Source organism: Macrotis lagotis, chromosome 1 (genome assembly GCF_037893015.1).
Source record: "Macrotis lagotis isolate mMagLag1 chromosome 1, bilby.v1.9.chrom.fasta, whole genome shotgun sequence".
NCBI classification, from domain to species: domain Eukaryota; kingdom Metazoa; phylum Chordata; class Mammalia; order Peramelemorphia; family Peramelidae; genus Macrotis; species Macrotis lagotis.
Genome location: NC_133658.1, coordinates 125989049 through 126007956, shown reverse-complemented (window position 1 = coordinate 126007956; position 18908 = coordinate 125989049). Strand labels below are relative to the sequence as shown.

The 18908-nt window shown below is 37.0% G+C and overlaps 1 long non-coding RNA gene across 1 annotated transcript; it reads right to left on the bottom strand.

Annotated features, from left to right (window-relative positions):
* Positions 1 to 7812: 7812 nt before the first annotated feature.
* On the bottom strand, positions 7813 to 13341 carry LOC141514153 (uncharacterized). Its single transcript, XR_012475960.1, has 3 exons — positions 12956 to 13341; positions 12841 to 12862; positions 7813 to 8258 (listed from the first exon to the last, which is right to left on the bottom strand). It is a non-coding gene; the product is annotated as an uncharacterized LOC141514153 (long non-coding RNA).
* Positions 13342 to 18908: the final 5567 nt, after the last annotated feature.

The following is an 18908-nucleotide window of genomic DNA, read 5'->3' as shown; positions in this document are numbered from 1 at the left end:
TTTTTTTTTAATCTCTTTAGGGGATTGTTTCAAAAAGATGAAGGGAGAGGTGGGCTGCTTTGATCTGGAGGCCCCCGGTCTTGCCCTGTTTCTCCTCTGATATTTTGACTGGTTTTTGCACCTTTACTCCCAGGGAAACACTAATGCTTCATGACCCCCTGGGTCAATGGACCTCCCTCTTCTCAGATCAACCAGTTGATTCTGAAGTATGGGGTTATTTGGTGTTCTCTCTTCTAGGCAGCAAGGGGTTTTGACTTTACACAAGCCCTTACCTTCTGTCTTGGAGCCAAGGGGCTCCTCAGCAGGTCTTCTCCTTTGCTCAGAGCAATCTCTGTTACAATAACTGCTATTTTCCAGAAAATATGTTTCCTCTCTGCCCGAAGTATTGGAGATCTTTCTCAGAGAAGGAAAAAAGAGAAAGAGGTTTGTAGTAATACCAGGTGGGCAGAGTGAATTTATATCAATGCTGAGCTACTAAGGAGATCCTCCTAGGCCTAGAAAATCCTCACTGTGATTGCGGCCTGTCAAGCCAACAGGCTTATACTTTTAGTACGTCTGATTATTCCTAAATTATCTTAATACTAGCATTGAACCATGTGCACCTTCTTTACATGCACTGGCAAACTTTCCTATGAAACATTTGAAGAAAAACATTCTATATTTGTGAACTCCCTGATTTCATAAGACTACTAACCAAACCTTTCTAAATAAGTAAGATTTAGCTCCACGCACTGCTTCAAACCTAATGAGCTAGTATATCATTTCTTTTCTCTGTTTCCTTTACTAACTGTCTGTGGCAAGAGCTCTCTAAAAGCTTAATGAAACCTGAAAAACAGAACTACTGTGTTTTATTGATATGCTACTACTTTGGAGCAGTCGAGCTACTCTGTTAAAGAGGCATTTTGTGAGATGAGAACAACCTGGAGCTTGAGGGAATGACATCATGAGTGAAAAAGGCAGTTTGAGGATTGGAGAAAAGGGTTGAGGCCATTCTCAGAGACTTGAAGATAAACCCAGGAATAAGAAATGACACACTTTGGGCTAAACATGAGCATTGGGGATTAGGGAACTATTAGGAGCCGTCTGGGGTCAATTCACTTCCTCTGTCAGTCCCAGAGAGTTACTAAGGATGTGAATCAGGCTCAGTGGAAAGACTGGGCTGGGGGAGGGGGGCAAGCGGAAAGTTACTAATGGAAAAACAAGGACATGTTTTTTTTTTCCTATTGCTATTATTTAAAAACTTAGCTTTCCTTTCCATTTCCTCTATGGCTTTGCTAGGAGATGTCATGAGAGTTGGAACTGGAAGGGTCCCTATAATTCATCTGGTTCAAATCCTTTATTTGACCAATGAGGGAACATTGAGACCCAAACTCACAAAATTACAAAGAATCACACAATTTCAACATGGGGAAAGGAGTTCAATAGCTGCCAAGTACAACCCATACCTGAAAAGAATTCCCTTTGCTACATAACACAATAAATGGTCATCCAGTCTTTGTCAGAAGATTCCCAATGAAGGAAATTCCATTTCCCATGGAAACCCTTTCCAATCTTGTAAAGCTCAAATTGTCAGGAAGTTTTGTTTTGTTTTTTCTTTTTCTGGGGAGCTGATTCTTTTCAACTTTCTCTTATCACTACTAGTTTAGTCCTAGAGTGGTTTGTCATTTGCCATGACCTTCTCCAGTCCATTTTACAGAGGAGGAAACTGAGCAAACGGGGTGAAGTTGCTTGTCCAGGATCACACTGAGGCTAGATTTGAACTCAGAAAGATGAATCTTCCTGTTTCCAATCTCAGTACTCTTATCTACTGGGTCACCCGGTGAAAAAGTCTGGACACATGTGTGATGTGTATCATCCAAGCCCTTCTCACCTCCATGGATGTGTGGGCTGTCTCTGTCTTTAAATTCTAGTCCTTTGAACTTAAAATTGAATCACAAGAATGTAGGCACCATATGCCTTTGTGTGTCTCCTGGATATGCTCTGAGGGACACAATTTTACTTGCGAGATTTACTTTGCGAGATTATAAAAGTACTTAAGGGAGAAAATTACTGTGGTGGTCATGAAATTCATGTTGGATTTCCCGAATCACCCAGCCATAAAGTATTTATTAAATACTTACTATTTACCTTAATAGTGTCAAATAGAATTGGGGGCCTCTAACATAACACATAAGGACCCCTGTGGCTGCATATTGACCTAGTTTTAGAAGTCTGAATTTGTGAGCAATGTAAAACACCTGTGGACCTCCCACCTCCATGAAGGGGTGGGTTGAGTCTGCCTTCTACCTCTTTAATCTTCTGACTTCTAAATTCTAGTTCCTTGAACTTAAAACTGGGTCACAGGGGATACAGTTACCATATACCTTTGTGTCTCTCCAGACACATATTCTTGGCATCTTAGATCTCCTGGTTCTTCTGCTTTCTATATACTCTCCTTGGGGTAGCCTTGTTGTGATAGAGCCCAAGATGTCACGGGAGCTGAGACTGACCAAAGGAAGGTAGATGAACCTGTGTCCTGTTTAGCAATCACACAGCCTGGTGGGTTTGAGAATTGGGAACTAACATTTTCCAGACTGGTGGTGCCATGTCATCAGTACAATGTAATGGCCCATTCTTGGTCATCTAATGGAGGGAGAAACTGCTGACTGTTGCAAATGAGAATTTACTGCAGTGTCATGTTTTAAAGTCTTAACTAATGATCCCTAAGGAGAACTGTTCTCCAACCTCATTAAGTAATTAAACAATTCCAGAAAGTTATTCATGCTGCAAAAATATTGCTGAAGTAACCCTGATACTTTGAGCAAGGAACATTTTTTTCAGACATTGTAATGACTTCTGAACCAAATTTGAGTTTATATCTGAAACGTATTCACTAGGTTCAGTCATGGTAGCTCAAATAATATTTCCTCACCCTTCAGTTGCTAGTTACTCTCATTCTCTGCTAATTGGTTGGACATTTACAACTAAGCAGACACTCTTTAAGACCATGTGTAGGTCTTATGGAAAAAAAAAGTCCTCATCATCAATAAGGGGAATGCAAATGAAAATAACTCAAGTTTCATCACCATCATTAAATTAATAAAGATGATTAAAATTGAAATAAGTGTTAAGTCTGTGGGAAGACAAACACACCAATATACTGTTGTTAGAACCTATAAATTATCCCAACGCTTCTGGAAAACAGTTTGGATTTATATGAGAAAAGTGACTTCATGCCCTTTGACTCAATTATTCCACTACTAGATTGGGTGTATACCTAGGGGCATAGTGGTAAATATTTAGCAACTGACTTTCTGGGGGAGATGAAGGAGATGTATACCCTGGATGCTTTTAACTCTAATCTACATTATTAATATTTCCATCAGTTTCTTAAAACTTGACAATCAACAAAACAATTAACCAAGCCTTGATTTGTAGTGTAAACAAATCTCAAAAATCTAAAAATAATTCTTGCCAGTCAGTATAAGATTGCTCCCAGAAAACCCTAAATTTACCCTCTAGGACATCAAGGAAAAGAAGGTTTTGTATATACCAGTGAGAGGGTATATTTCCTCCTTGAAGTGTAGAATTTCTTGGGGCCATGTGGAAACCTGGAGGAGCTACTTTCAGTTAAGGGTGACTTATAGGCTTACAACCCTGATTGCTGAGCTGGCAAAGCTGGCAAAACTCAGGGGTTTGCAATGAGGGAGGAATTCTCTAATTGACTATTGAGCTATAACTTAATGTTATCTACAAAAAGGATAACCTACTTCTTTCTCTTTCTCTTTCCCCTTTTCCTTTTCTTCTTCTCCCCCTTTCTCATTTTTCTTTCTTCCCTTCTCCCTTCTCCCCTCTTCCTTCTCCCTCTTCCTTCTTTTCCTTCTTCCTTCTTCCCCTCTTGCAACTATTCCCATTTCTTCCCCTTGCTTCTAGGTGGTCTTGAATATACAGCTACTTCCACTTGTTTATGGTTGATTTGATCACAGGTAAATCACAATATAAGTAACGAGGTAACCATATGAATTTAGGTAGCATTATTGTGGTTGTAGCAATATTCATGAACATACCAATAGCAGTGGCATCTATGGAGTAGAGAAAGAGGGCTATGTTTTCTTCACAACAGTCCTCATGCAGAAAGATTTTGTCTGTGTTTGTGTGTGTGTGTGTGTGTGTGTGTGAGACTGTCCCTTTTAAACATCTATGGGTACTCTATTGTCTGTTAGGGAATGCTTTATTGACATTCCATTTCAAACCCTTGGGTGATCATCACCTTTTTTTGACTCTGAGGCTAATTAGGGAGACTATTCCTCACTTTAGACCCTGAAGTCAAGCATGATCTGAAATGGGCACACTCAAAAATGTGGTCTCCAAGAATGGCAATAAAACTTGCTCCAAGGAGAAGGGAACTTGCTATATTAAAAAACTAACACCAACACTTTGTAGCAGCAAAAAATGCATATCACTTAACTGAACAAATAGTAATAAGTGAATGTGATGAAATGATGAATATGAGGAATTCATATGAATATGAGAAAATCATAGAAAAATTTGTATGAATTGATACAGATTGGGGAAGGATCACTACACAATGACCTCAATGCAATGTAAATGAAAATAATACACAAAAGGGAGATGAATTGAGATTAATGGCAATGACAAAAAATATCGCTTCCAAAAGAGAGATGAAACTCATCTCTCAGTAAAACAAGTTGGTGGGGAAATCTGTGGATTGATAAATATTGCATATCTTTCAAACTTGGGGATTGTTTTCCTTAGATATTTTTCTTTTTAAGAAGGGAGAGTTCTTAGAAGTTCTTAGATCTGTGATGTAAAAACAAGGGATCAATAAAATTTAAAATAACAATTTCAACAAAAGACTATCCCTGGGGATCTAAGATTATCTAATATTTATGATGTATTCCCTCTTCCAGCTGCATAGTGGGAGGTAGAGGAATATTGAGCTCTTGAAGTTAGGGAGGTAGGCAGGAGGGAGCATTGCTCTCTCTGCTCTACTCAAGGAGCTGCACTCATCTGAGATCCTTTGTTTCTCCATTGGTTTTCTCTCTTGTATGAGGACCCCTGCCCTAAAATCTGGTGGATTAAATTGATAGATTCTAAAATGGCAATCAGTAAAATTTACCAGGGAACTTGACTTGAAGATTCAGTTCCCTTGAAGCACTTGAGTGCTAAGAATATACAAGGACTCCATTTCAACATTATCCAGGATAGTAAGGCAGGATGGGTGAAGAAAGGGTTATTTATTATGGGATTCAGTTGACTTGGAGGAAGGGATGACATCTGCATCCTAAGCAACTCTAGGAATGTACAGGTGTTATTCTAATAAGGACTTTTGTTGCTTTGCATCTGCTAGCCAAGTATTAGGGGAACCTGGCTGAGAGTGACTCTTTCAGACTGCTTTACCTCTTATAGGTAGTCAAGTCTTTCCAAATAGTAGTTTGTTACAATGGGCTTTATCCAATTCTTTCCATCATTCTTTAATATGGTTGGTCCAGAAATAAGCCTGGGGAGATTTGTACTTTATTGACTCAGAACTCAGAAAAAAAGAAAGAATTATATCTAGGTGATCTAGAGAAAGGGATTGAATCTGGTTACAAAGATTCAATCCTGAGTTGATGTGGAGAGCCTGTATTTATATGAGTGGTTGATGGACTCTTAGCCAGGGGAGTCAAACAAAAGAAACAAAGCAAGATTGAGGACCCAGAACAGTAGCTCAAGAAAGAGAGCACTTTGGAAAATAGGCATTAGCTATGGGGCAATATTTATAAACATTGCTGTTAGTAGTGGGTTTCCATAAATTTTTATTGTTTACCAGCCTTGTGGTCTCCAATATGTTCTCTCCCCCTTCCTTCTCCCCCTTCTTCCTTCTTCCCCTCTTGCAACTATTCCCATTTCTTACCCTTGCTCCTAGGTGGTCTTGAATATACAGCTACTGCCACTTGCTTATGGTTGATTTGATCACAGGTGAATCACAATATAAGTAACCAGTAACCATATGAGTTTGGGTAGCATTATTGTGGTTGTAGCACTATTCATGAGCATAGCAACAGCAGTGGAATCTAATGGAGTAGAGAAAGAGGGCTATGTTTTCTTCACAACAGAATCTTGCCTAATGATTCACATTTAAGATGCTAGTATAGTGGGGTGGAAAGAGCCCTCAGAAGGTATTCCATTTACTGGTTAGGTGATAATATTGAACCCTCATTTGGATGGGGTCATGTGGATATTTGGGATTCTATGGTGTCTCTTATATTTGATGGAGGGGTTCTAGTCTCAGGCCCAGCTCTGTGATTAACTATCTGGGTGACCCAGAAGCTTTTATACATTTTTGATTGTACATCTTTGCTGGAAATCGGGGTCCCATTGGAATTGGACTCCAGGTTGCTTCTGAGCTGGGAAACAATAAGCTTACTATATTTTGAGGGAAACCCATATAAATTCATACAGGGGCAAAGTAATGAATCAAAATGATAGAGATTTCAGGATGATAATAATAACAGTAACAGTTCACATTCTATTTTGATTTAAGTTTTACAAAGTATTTTGTTATATTATATCATTTGATTCTCCCAACACCCTGTGAGACAAAAACTGCAGGTTTAAATATCTCCATTTTACAGATAAGGAAAGTGAAATTTAAAGAGATTAAGTGATTGTCCATTACCATAATACCCAGAGTATAAAAAGCTCTTTGTGTATATAAATTCACCTTTTATCTCTTCACAGGTCCCTCATGATGTTTCAGAGGAATGTTAGGATTTCTGGATATCATAAGTCAAGATAGAGTGGATCCTGAGATGACCCTCTTTGGATCTTTTTTTTTTTTTAATGATGTGGTTAGACATGGGACAATGGTTTTTTTTAATTTTAATTTTAATTTTTTTTTTAGTTTTTGCAAGGCAATGGGTTAAGTGGCTTGCCCAAGGCCACACAGCTAGATAATTATTAAGTGTCTGAGGCCAGATTTGAACTCAGGTACTCCTGACTCCAGGGCCGGTACTCTATGCACTGTGCCACCTAGCAGCCCCGGGACAATGTTGATAAAGGAAGCTGCACTTATCTGAGATGCTTAGTTTTTCCATTGGTTATTTAACAGCCAGTCCTCTGGGGGAAAAGTATGTATGGCACATTTTAGAATTTAATCTGCATTAACATTTTCTCCATCACTTATCTATAAACAATAAAAAAATAACAAATTCCACAGGCAATTTCTCAGGCATATTAAAAATTAAATTAAATGATTGATTTGCAACAACTGCAAACTGGCTCCATCATATGCTTGGTTGGACTAGAGAGCTAGAAAGGATCTTAGTAGCCATGTAATTCAATCCCATCATTTTATAGATGAGGAAAACAAGGCCCAGAGACTTTAACTTCCCAAGTTAACTTAGAAGAAATAATCAACATTTGAACCCAGATCTTCCAATTCCTCATTGGCTGCTTTTTTAATTATGCTAGATTCCTTCTCTACATGACTGAAAACTGAAAAATCTTACGAATTACCTAAGACCTCACCCATAATAGTAGAATTTGCTGCAATATGAACTTGCTTCTTCTTTTTATTTTTGAATATTGCTTTCTCTCTTCCATTGCAAAATAAGGAGTCAAGAACTAAGCCACAGCTATAACCTGTATGGCTGAGAAAGTTCTCAAAACACTTCTCATGAGATTTTAAGGAATATGGCCTTGTCTGCATTGGAGAGATGAAAGGAATAACTTATGTGACACTCACTTGATTTTTGTATTTTATCTGTTAAGCTTTTAAATCTTTTCTTTGAAAAAATGAGTTTACTATAAGACCCGTAGAGACCAGGTTTTTATTTTTCCATCATGAAAGCAGATGTGCATTTGGAAGATGTTGATTCTGGGGAATCTATTCAGCCTCAGAAGGAACTGAATGTGAAGTGGGACTTTTGATTCCCTCTTTCAATGATGACTCTTCATAATATAAGAGGTGTTTTCCAGTTTCAACAACGTGCTATAGATCTGGCAGTTGTATTCTGTGAGAATATTTATTCTTCTCAAAACTCTCACATTTCTGCCAATAGCGAATTAACCTGTCATTAGATTTACAGATGTGCTTGGATCCAAATGTGGTCAGTATGCTGGCAGGAAGATAGCTGAATGATCAATGCAGATTTTCTAAGCCTGGAAAGGCAGTGTTATTTCATGGAAAGAGCACTTTCCTGGCATCTGGAAATTGGGTTCAACAATCAGATCTTCTGCTTAGCAGTGTGACCTTTGGCTTTCCTTTACTTCATCTGTAAAAATGAAGAGATTTGATTAAATATTGAATACTGAAGTTTCTTTACACCACTGATAGTCTGATTCACAAGGGAAATCAGTATTTGACTTTTTTTATTGTTGCTTTGATTTTTCCACTATGTCTATACAGGTCTCTGTTTCCCAGAAATAATTATTCCTTACTACACATTACCTAGAAAAATTGATTCTCTGCCCTATCCTGTCTAAAATTCAGCAACTATTCCTCTATTATAATGTGAACTCCTTGCGAACAATGACTGCTTTTTGCCTTTCTTTGTATCCTCAGTACTTAGCAAAGTGTCTGCCTTATAATAAACATTTAATTAACACTAGTTGATTGACTGATTCTGGCCATCATCTGACAAATAACTCCTTAACTCATGGCTTTTGTTTTTTTTACTTTTTCTTTTTGGAAGTTAAGCTGTATATCTAAAATAGATCATCATATATTAGAATTGGAAGGGTTCTTAGAAAGGAACTATTTTAACCCTCTCATTTTAGAGGTAAGGAAAGTGATACTGAGAAAGGTGATGTAATTTTTCCATTATCACCTAACTAGTAAATGGAATACCTGCTGAGGGCTCTTTCCACCACAGTATGCTAGCATCTTAAATGTGAATCATTAGGCAAGATTATGATTGTTGATTTCATATACATATTTTTGATTATTGAAAGATGACCATGATATCATACTGTTAAAAATAATACATTGTAGTATTGATTTGAACATAAGCTATTAGGAATGTTATGAATAAAATCAAGCCATATCTTGAGCAACAATACATTTGACCTCTCTGGATCTCAGTAATTGCATTTTGATTGGTGGTGAGATTACCATAAAGTATGCTCTGTATTTCTCCTGATGTTACCTGGGTAAAGACTCTTCATTGGATCTCATGCCACCCAAAATTTGTGCCTATCTTAATTGACTGTTGATATTCCATTGTGGTATTAAGGATCTGAGAAACAACCCAAGACTTTGTTGAAGCAAAGACTTGCAAGACTGGAAGAAACTTTGAGATCATTTGTCTCTTGCTTGTGGTAGGAGCTATCATTAATTCATACCAGATAAATTAGTAACTTCTCAGTACCAAGTCATGTTTTTGAGGGGAAGAATCCAAACCTCCCTAGATTTCTGTATCGTCTTGAGTACAGAAAATACATATGGGATCAGTTCCAAGATAAGAAAGGATATTTTTTTCCCTGTGGAAGTTCAAGGCCCCTTTGAATTTGTAGCAGACCCCTTAAAGTCAGTCTTTCTTTTCTAGTTCCTCCCTTCTGGCCCACATGGCATTAGCCTGTACGGGTATCAAGAAAGCTTTGAAGTCAATATTTAGTGAGGTGAGTGTGAGAGAATTCACATTTGTCTCCTGCCAGTTTTTCTGCTCAGTGAAAGATGGGTATTCATGATGTCAAAGGACTTCTGGTCATACCCTTCCCCTTGACATCTTTCTCCTCTCCAGTGAAACAGTAAAAGGTTTATGGAAGAAGTCTTTTTAAAAGAGAAGAAAAATCCTAAGAATAAATTGGTTTCATCTAATATGTATGTATATAACTATATATGTATGTTCAGTATTGTTGTAAAGATGAAATGAGTTGTAATCTATGTACTGAAATACTTATAGATGATATACTTACATTGATACACATGCATGTGAACATATAAATATATATATTTATATGCACACATATATGCATGTTCTGTGCATATGCATGACCCTGGGCAATTTGGTTAACCTCTCAGTACCTAACACAAGAAGAACTCTAAGACTAGAATTTGATTGCACAGAAAGCAAATATGACCATTCTAAACAAATATTTTCCTCAATAGGAACTATTCTACCCTTAAAAACCATTAGTTGTTTAATTATTTTTCATTTGTGTCTGACTCTTTGTTATCTTTTGGGATTTTTTTGGTAAAGATATTGAAGTGGTTTGCCATTTCCTTCTCCACTTCCTCTTATAGATGAGAAAACTGAGACAAACAGTATTAAATGACTTGCCTAGGGCCACAGAGCTAGTAAGTGCCTAGGTTGGGTTTGAGCTGAAGCCTTCCTAACTCCAAATTAGTTCTATTTAGTTGCCCCTGCTCAAAATATAATAATTTAAAACAATGGGTTAGTGAATGAATTCTACTTGTAGTAGGTAGAATGTTGGGCCTGGGAAATGTAAGACCTGCATTCCAGTCATGACTCAGATACTGGCTATGTGACTGTGGACAAGTCATCTAATCTTTGTCTGCCTCAGTTTCCTTAACTCTAAAAGGGGCTTAGAAGAGTTCCTACTTTCCAGGGTTGTTATGAGGATTAAATAAGATAATTCTAAAATAGCAGTTTCTGGCACATAATAGGTGCTTAGTAAATCCATCCTTCCTTCTCCAAGTCAACAAAAATCAACTTTCCATTTAAGAAGGTTAATTATCTATGAAAAGGGACTTTGCTAATGTATTCGGTTCCCTTCAACAATATCTGTTTTTTAGCTCTTGATGTTCATGGAGCTTTAGAAGAAAATGAGTTATCCCTTCCTTGTGACTTCAATTTTTTTTCCACATGAGAAAGTCCTAGACTTGATGGACCTATGCTGCCATCTTGAAGTTCTTAACAAAGGTCCACATGAATGACACCAATATTCTTCTCATGATGACACAGGGCTGTAAGTCACAGAATACTACAGACACTGAAGAATTAAAGTGTGCTCCAAGGAGCAGTAGAGAGGTTGTGCATGGTGGTTGTAAGTAGGATACATGTTACTAACAAGAAATTGCTCAAGAGAAGTGGTGGATAGCTTGTCATCAGAGAGATGTATGACTGGAAAAGGAAAGTGGATAAGTCAGGTAGACAGAATGAAATTTAATTGATACATAACCTGTGTCATCTGCTGATTCCCAAGGAATAGTAAAAGATCTAGAGGTGATAGCCCTAGCCCATTATGTAGGCCCCCATTCCAACTATTTCTACATGACTTTAAGTTTTAGAAAGTATAGTGTAGACCAACACAGACCCACTTGAGAGGATAGATTAATGGAGGAAACCAATAGTTGTGGAAGTACATTTAAAAAAGATTGATAGATATTGGTAATAAAGTTCATACATGTTTTTCTATGGGGGATGAGACAAAGAGAAGGAGGAGTGGTGGTGAAAAGTTTAGAAATAGAAACAACTGACCCACACCAGTTTCTGCTGTTGTTATGTATGATAGACTTATGGCTGCCATGTTGTTACAACCTGAAGCATTGTATGGACAGAGAAAACCTGAGCAAGGCTTTGTATCAGAAACAGGAACTACAGCATTAAGTAGAAACAGTAACCAGAGTGGAGATCAAATAATGGGTATAATGAACTGTTCAAGACGAAGTAAGTATCCTCTGGTGATGAAGCAATTGGTTTTTCCCAAGTCCTGGTTATGTTTACTCTTGACTCCAACCCATTCTTGGGGGTTGAGGTAGAGACTTCCATGACCTGGGGTTGGTAGGTTAAAATTCTATCATTTATTAGGTCTCTTATTTTGTTCATTTTTATTATTTTGATTAAACATTTATTCCAACCCCAAAGAGTAGATGAATAACTTTAAAATACAGAGGGAGTAAGAAATTTTTCCTAAGGGTTTTGGGAACTGGGTCAAGAATCTGATTGGGCAAATCCACACCAAACTCTTGACTAAAGAGACAGGTGTAACAGCTCACAAGAGGGTGGAACTAAGAGGAGATAGATAGTCACCCCTTTAAGAAATTTTCCCAGTGGGATGGGGGTTGAGCCAAGAATGTGGTTTGGTAAATACACACCAAACCCTAAAACCAATAAGACAAGTATTACTGCCCACAAAGGGGCAGACCTCAAAGCAATGAGGAAGCCAGCTTTGGGAGTCAGAGAGAACTTGGAAATTATTCATAGTGTATATCATTTGAGGGTGGGAGGTAGGGAGGGAGTAGTATGTAAGGATGATCATTATTTGACTAATAGTACTTGGCCTTTACTACTGAATGCAAGAAATTGGTTATTGTTCCCCCTGGTGTTATTTCAAAGGTCCATATGTTGTATTGCAATAAGATACTTACTCTTCATTTGTCCAGCATCTCCATTCTTGTTGGCCTACTGAAGCAGGTGATACAAGCTAGATCTTTTTGGCCATTTTAACTTTTTATGAACTGAAAGAGACCTTTGAACTAAGCTAGTCAAACTATTCCATTCTTCAGCTAAGGAAATTGTCTCTTTCCTTTGTTCTGTATGGGCTACATTCTGATCTCCTCATTTCATGACTGAGTATTCAAGATTAATGAGCTCTATTCCTACATTTTTGTTGGGGAAGAGTTGGATTGGTCCTTCTAGTGCACAACTGTTGGCCAACATAAGCTGACAGATGCACCTGAGGGCCAATCATTGGCTGTCGTTCTGTTGTACTTAGTTAAGGAGCCAATTATTTACCTATTTCAAGTTTAAAGTCTCCAGGCCTTTTTGGGATTCTCACCCTATGGTAAATACTATAGATATTTTTAAAAAATTAAAAATAAACTTTCACAAAATATTATTATATGCCTCCCTTCCTAACACATCTCTCATAATTGATAAAGGCCATTCTTACCATTGAATTCAAGTCATTTTTCCTGTAAAGAAGAAGAGACATAGAAAGATTAGATACTGACATAAATTTATAAAATTAACAAATAGGAGAAAAGTTGAGAAGAATCTGTTTTCACCTAGTGCTCCCTTTCAAGACACCTGATTCACTTGGAAAAGCATCATTAAAAGTAGTAGACTAGAGAGACCTCAGATTTGGTCCTCAAAATGTGGAGGTTTTTGATAATTGCAATGTTGATGGGGTGGGGAATTCTACAGAAAACTCAATGTAAAGAAAGCTTGGCCCTCAAAATATGTGGAGGATTGAATAACAGACCTTGTATACAGGAATGTGGTGGGTATAACTTGGAATAAGGAATGGTTTTTCATATATAGAGAGTCCTGTTTTAAAATACTTGTTTAGCATCCTTCTTTATATCCCATCAGTTGAATTTGGAAAGAAAATCATATGCTACTATATCCATGTATAATATTATACATTGCATTTAAAATAGATAGTTCTATAAAAACATATGTAGATAGGTTTAAGCATTTCAAGGACTAAATGTTTCTGGAAATGAAATAAACATTTCTTGCATTTTCCGCTACAGATCTGCTACTTGGGATAATGTTCGGTCTCCTAGGTTCTTCTCTTTTTTCTTTTTGGCAGGCAGAAAATAAACAGTATTTCCTCTCATTTCTGACATTAGATCAATTTTTTAAAGCATTCATGGATTCTTTCAGAGGCCTAGACTTTTAGTTTAGTGATGGAAATATTTCAGTACAAAGTCAAAATATGAGAGGATAAATGTTTCATGAAAACATAGTCTCTCAGAATTGGGGGGGGATTCCTCATTATATGAAGCAGAAATTTCTATAATACTCCAGACAGTTGGTCATCTAACTGCCTTTTAAGAACTCTAGAGATAGGGAACTCCGTCTCTTTTGAGAAAGCCTTCTACTTTTGGATAGCTCTAATGAGTGGTGGATAGTGTGCTAGGCTTAGAGTCAGAAATCTGAGTTCAAATTTGGCATAAGACATTACCAGCTGTGTGACCCTGGGCAAGTCATTACCCCTGTATGTCACGAATTTCATCTGCAAAATGAATTGGAGAAACAACTGAGAAATGATTAAATAAATTTTTTTTAGGAAAATTTTCCTCATAACAAGTTAAAATCTACTTTTTTGCAACTCCTATCTTGGTTCTAATATGTCTGTCCTCTTGAAAGTCAAGAAAGCTAAATCTCTTGTAAACAGCTTCAGTTCTTTTTTTTTTTTTTTAGGTTTTTGCAAGGCAAATGGGGTTAAGTGGCTTGCCCAAGGCCACACAGATAGGTAATTATTAAGTATCTGAGACCAGATTTGAACCCAGGTACTCCTGACTCCAGGGGCCGGTGCTTTATCCACTACACCACCTAGCTGCCCCTAGCTTCAGTTCTTTCAACCAGTTCTCATGCACCATTATTTCAAGTCTGCTTGAAATCCTGATATCCTTCCTCTATATGTCCTCCAGCTGCCAGTGTACTTTCTAATCTGTGAGAGTAGAACTGAAAAGAGTAGTCTGGATATAACCCAAAAGGGCATGGGATCATGATATATAGTACAACCTACTTCATTTTGGATACCAAATTCCTATTTGTAGAGGTTAAGATCACATTGTAGAGGCACTGTGATACAGAGAGTAGGGAACTGACTTTGGGAATGGAGGACACTTGGGTACAATTTTGCTCTTCATTAAATCTTTTTCTTAGAGTATTCTTCAGTTTGCTAGTCCTTTCAGTCAGTCAGTGTGACCCTACTTTTCTTGGTTCTCCACCCAGAGGACTGGAGAGACCACAATAGGGCCATACTCTAGGTAACACCTCCCTTCCATGTGACCAGTATATTTAAGCCTTGGTGATTGCCTGTACTTTTCTCTAGAACCTTTATTATCAATAGTCACCCTCCTCTAGATGTTGCTAATTTTGCTCTTTGAAATAGTACTGCAGACATAGTCTGATTAGAACAGAGTATAGTGTGGCTATTATCTCCCTAATCCTTGACACTATGCCTCTCAACACAGTCTAAGATTATATTAGCTTTTTGGTTTGCCTTCCACATTACAATTTTTTAATATTGAGCTTGTAGACCACTAAAACCCTAGATCTTTTTGAGTTGAACTACTATTATCCAGTCTCCCCTTTTCCATTCTGTGCTTGTAAAATTAATTTTGTGGACCATAAATGGTGGTTCAATGGAGAGAACATGAATTTTCAAGTCAGAATGAGAATTCAAATCTTTCTTTATTTTCTGATGCTGGATAATTCATTTAACTTCCCTGTAACTTAGTTTCCTCATGAGTAAAACCAGGGGGCTGGACTATATCACCTGAGATCCCTTCTAACACTTTCATCCTTTGTACATGTCTTCTAAAACAAAATTAAATTGGTCAGTGAGTTCTGAGTCTGCAGGAGTGTCTAGATAGTATTTCCTTTCCCTCATTACTGGAATAGTTTCTTTTTGTTTTCCTTTCTCTCTACCCTAACTTTTTTAGTATTATCTCAGCTTTGTTGGAAGAATTCTCACACCTAGAGTATTTGATTTTTAAGGGACCTCTGTGTTCATTTAGAAAGGGAACACAAAGGGTTCTATACTACTGGGGAAGTTATAATGATTGGAATACTTGTGCTTTAGCAAAAATACAAGTAGAAACTCTTTCATATAGAAATGAAGGATGGAGGTTCAGAAGGGGAGAAGGGCATCTAAAATCCATAGAGTTATAAGAACTAAAGTGAATGTCCTATGAGAACAATGTGAAAAGGCTGCCAAATCCCAACAATGGCTATTTTTTATTAAAAATTAATGCCATACATTTCTAAAGGTTTCACGGAGCAGATGTTAAGTCTGCCTTTGTGGTGATTTAATTGAATAAGAATATTTCCTGTCATTACTATCAATGACTGACTTCCCAATGTATCTTAAATCTGAAGTATGAAATGCAGGAAGAAATAATTAATAATCAGTTTCCATTCATGACTATCTGCTGATATTGCCCCCTTGAGATTTTCTTTTAGCTTTCTCCTGAGTATTTTTCTTGGAGACAGAGACAGGTCTTAGCTAACCTAGTCTTCCTGCAAATTGTTCCACTGGGTCCTTATCTGGAGAAAAGCCTACACAGTTGATGTAATTCTTCCTTTCCTGTTGGTTTTAAGAAAATAAGTAAATTCTAAATAAGTTTTACTTTTGTGACTAAAACTCTGAAGGAACCTGATTTTTTTTTTCCTTTTCCTTCTTAAGTCTTCTCCCAACTCATTCTCCTCTATATCCAAGATCTGAAAAGACTTTTAGAATAGTTAAACCTTCATTGGGGGATATTTCCAAATAGAATCCAAGTAAATGGATGGGTCTTGTTTTGAGCCAGTTCTGAGCCAGGTGATATAAAATACAACTTTTAGTGATTTAGCATCATAAAATATTTGCTCAATAGCAATCTCAGGAAAGTAAAAAAAAATCCCACCTAAAATGATTCCAGGTCAGGTGCAGCATATAATGGGCCTATTCATTTTTAAAAAGTTATGAGATCTCTTCCTCACAAATATTATATTATTTACATGGAAAAATGAAGTCACACATTCACCTTGCAAGTGAATGTTATTTTAAATTTATTAAATGCCTGTGGCCCACACTTAAGTCTCAGTTACATTCCCATGGGAGGGGAACCCAAAGTTGGGAGTTGGGGGTGGGGAGGAAGGAGATGTGTTGTTTTCAGCTCTGACACATTAAATTATTGCAATAATGATTTGAAAGGAAATTAGTTAAAATAGGGTAAAATGAAAAGCTGCCAGGGAGTCTTGGGAATTATTTTAACCTCTTGGAGAAAAGCTGAGTGCTATGGATAAGCTTTGCTGACATGTAGTGATTCCATAATAGAGGCAAACACTTCTCTCCACTCATCTAGCTCCCACCTCAATTTAGTCCCTAATTAAATTTTGGCTGGACTTTTGCAATTGCTTCCTAACTGGTGTCCCTGCTTCCAGTGTCTCCCCACTCCACTCTAATCTTAAAAATCACTGTCAAAGTGATTTTCCTAATGTGCAGATCTGACCATGTCATGACATACTCAAGACCTTCGGTCTCTCTATTTTCTGGAACAAAATAGGAATGTGTCTATTTGCCATTTTAAAGTCCTTCATAATTTGACTCTAGTCACTGTACAGGGGGAATTGCTACTTGCTAATCCTAATTCATGAAATCCCATCTCACGCTTCTGTGTTCTTGTACAGGCAGTCCTCTATCCCCCAAATGCTAGCCTTTCTCACCTCCATCTCTTGAAATAATTCCTAGCGCACTTTGAAAATTAGCTTAAATGCTAACTCCTAAATAAAGTCTTTACTAACTTTCCTCATTGAAGACTTCTCATACCCACTCCCACATGGTGGGGAAAAATGAATTTTTTTCTTTTTGGTCTGTTGCTCATGTTTGTAAGCTTCTTGAGGGCTTTTTGCTTTTGAATGTCTAGAACCTAACTCAGTGCTTTATAGCCATGCATTTTTTTTAAAACAAATTGAATTGAATTAATCTCTTTTTGAAGCTCTTATCCACTTTTAAACAGTGATTATATATAAATATATTGAGGCTAATAAAGTGCCAAACTTTAGTAAACATAGGGTATTTTAGAAAATGTTTTGATGCTTTAGATAGAATCAATACTGAGTACATCTAAGTAGAAGAGGTACCAATGTGACTAGAAGGCTCTTTTGTCACTGATGCTAGAAGAGTAAGATCAACCAGGTCAACTAGGTCAACCAGGCAAGATTTGTTCCCCCTTATGATAGGAAAATATTTGTTGCTTTGACATAATTGATTCCATTTCATATTAGGCTACCATTTTGTAAACACAGGCATACCTCATTGTGCTTCACTTTACTGTGTTTCTTATATACTGCTTTCTTTATAAATTAAAGATCTGTGGCAACCCTGCATCTAGCATGTCTATCTGTACCATCTTTCCAATAGCACATGTTCACATTTTGTCTGTGTGACATTTTGGTAATTCTCTCAATATTTAAAACTTTTTCATTATTATTACCAACTGCTATGTTGATCTGTGATCATATTACTTACTACTGGAATTGATCACATGTTGTTATTGTAATTGTTTTGTGGGGGGCTATGAACTGAGTCTATACAAGATAGAAGAACTTAATTGATAAATGCTATATATGTGCTTTGATTGCTCCATCCATCAGCTATTCTAGTCTTTATCCGTTTCTTTTGGCCTCTTTGTTCCCTGAAATACAACAATATTGAAATCAAATCAGTTATTAACCATACAATGGTTTCTAAGTATTCAAGTGAAAGGAAGAGTCAGTCAAATGGCAAACTTCATTGTTGTCTTATTTTAAGAAATTGCTATAGCCACTCTGACCTTCAACAACCACCGCACTGATTAGTCAGTAGCCATCAACATCCAGACCACCAGGAAAAAATTACAACTCATTGAAGGCCCCAATGATGCTTAGCAATCATTTTTTTTAGTTAATGTATGTATATTCTTTTAGACATGACACTATTGTATAATAGTCTATAATATAGGGTAAACACAACTTTTACCTGCACTGGGATATCAAAAAAAATCATGAGCTATTTCCTTTATTGTGGTGGTCTGAAATCAAACCTGTAATATCTCTGAGATATGTCTCTAAGTGTTTTGATGTTTGTTTTTTTTTGCAAGGCAAATGGAGTTAAGTGGCTTGCCCAAGGCCACACAGCTAGGTAATTATTAAGTGTCTGAGGTCAGATTTGAACTCAGGTACTCCTGACTCCAGGGCCGGTGCTCTATTCACTGTGCCACCTAGCTGCCTAGCTGTTTTTTTCATAACTTGTCTTTTAATATTAAGACACACATATGTTTAGTAAAGGTTAATGAACAACATGCTTATGTTCATAAATAATTAGTAAATATTTGAGCCCCTCATATAGGATATGCCACTAATGAGTAAATTTAATTAACAGCCTCATCATTAGTTTATGTCATCGGGCATTGATCAAATTAATTGGTAAACAAATTAGGTCATTGATCTCTAATAAGAATTTGGATATAAGACCCAATA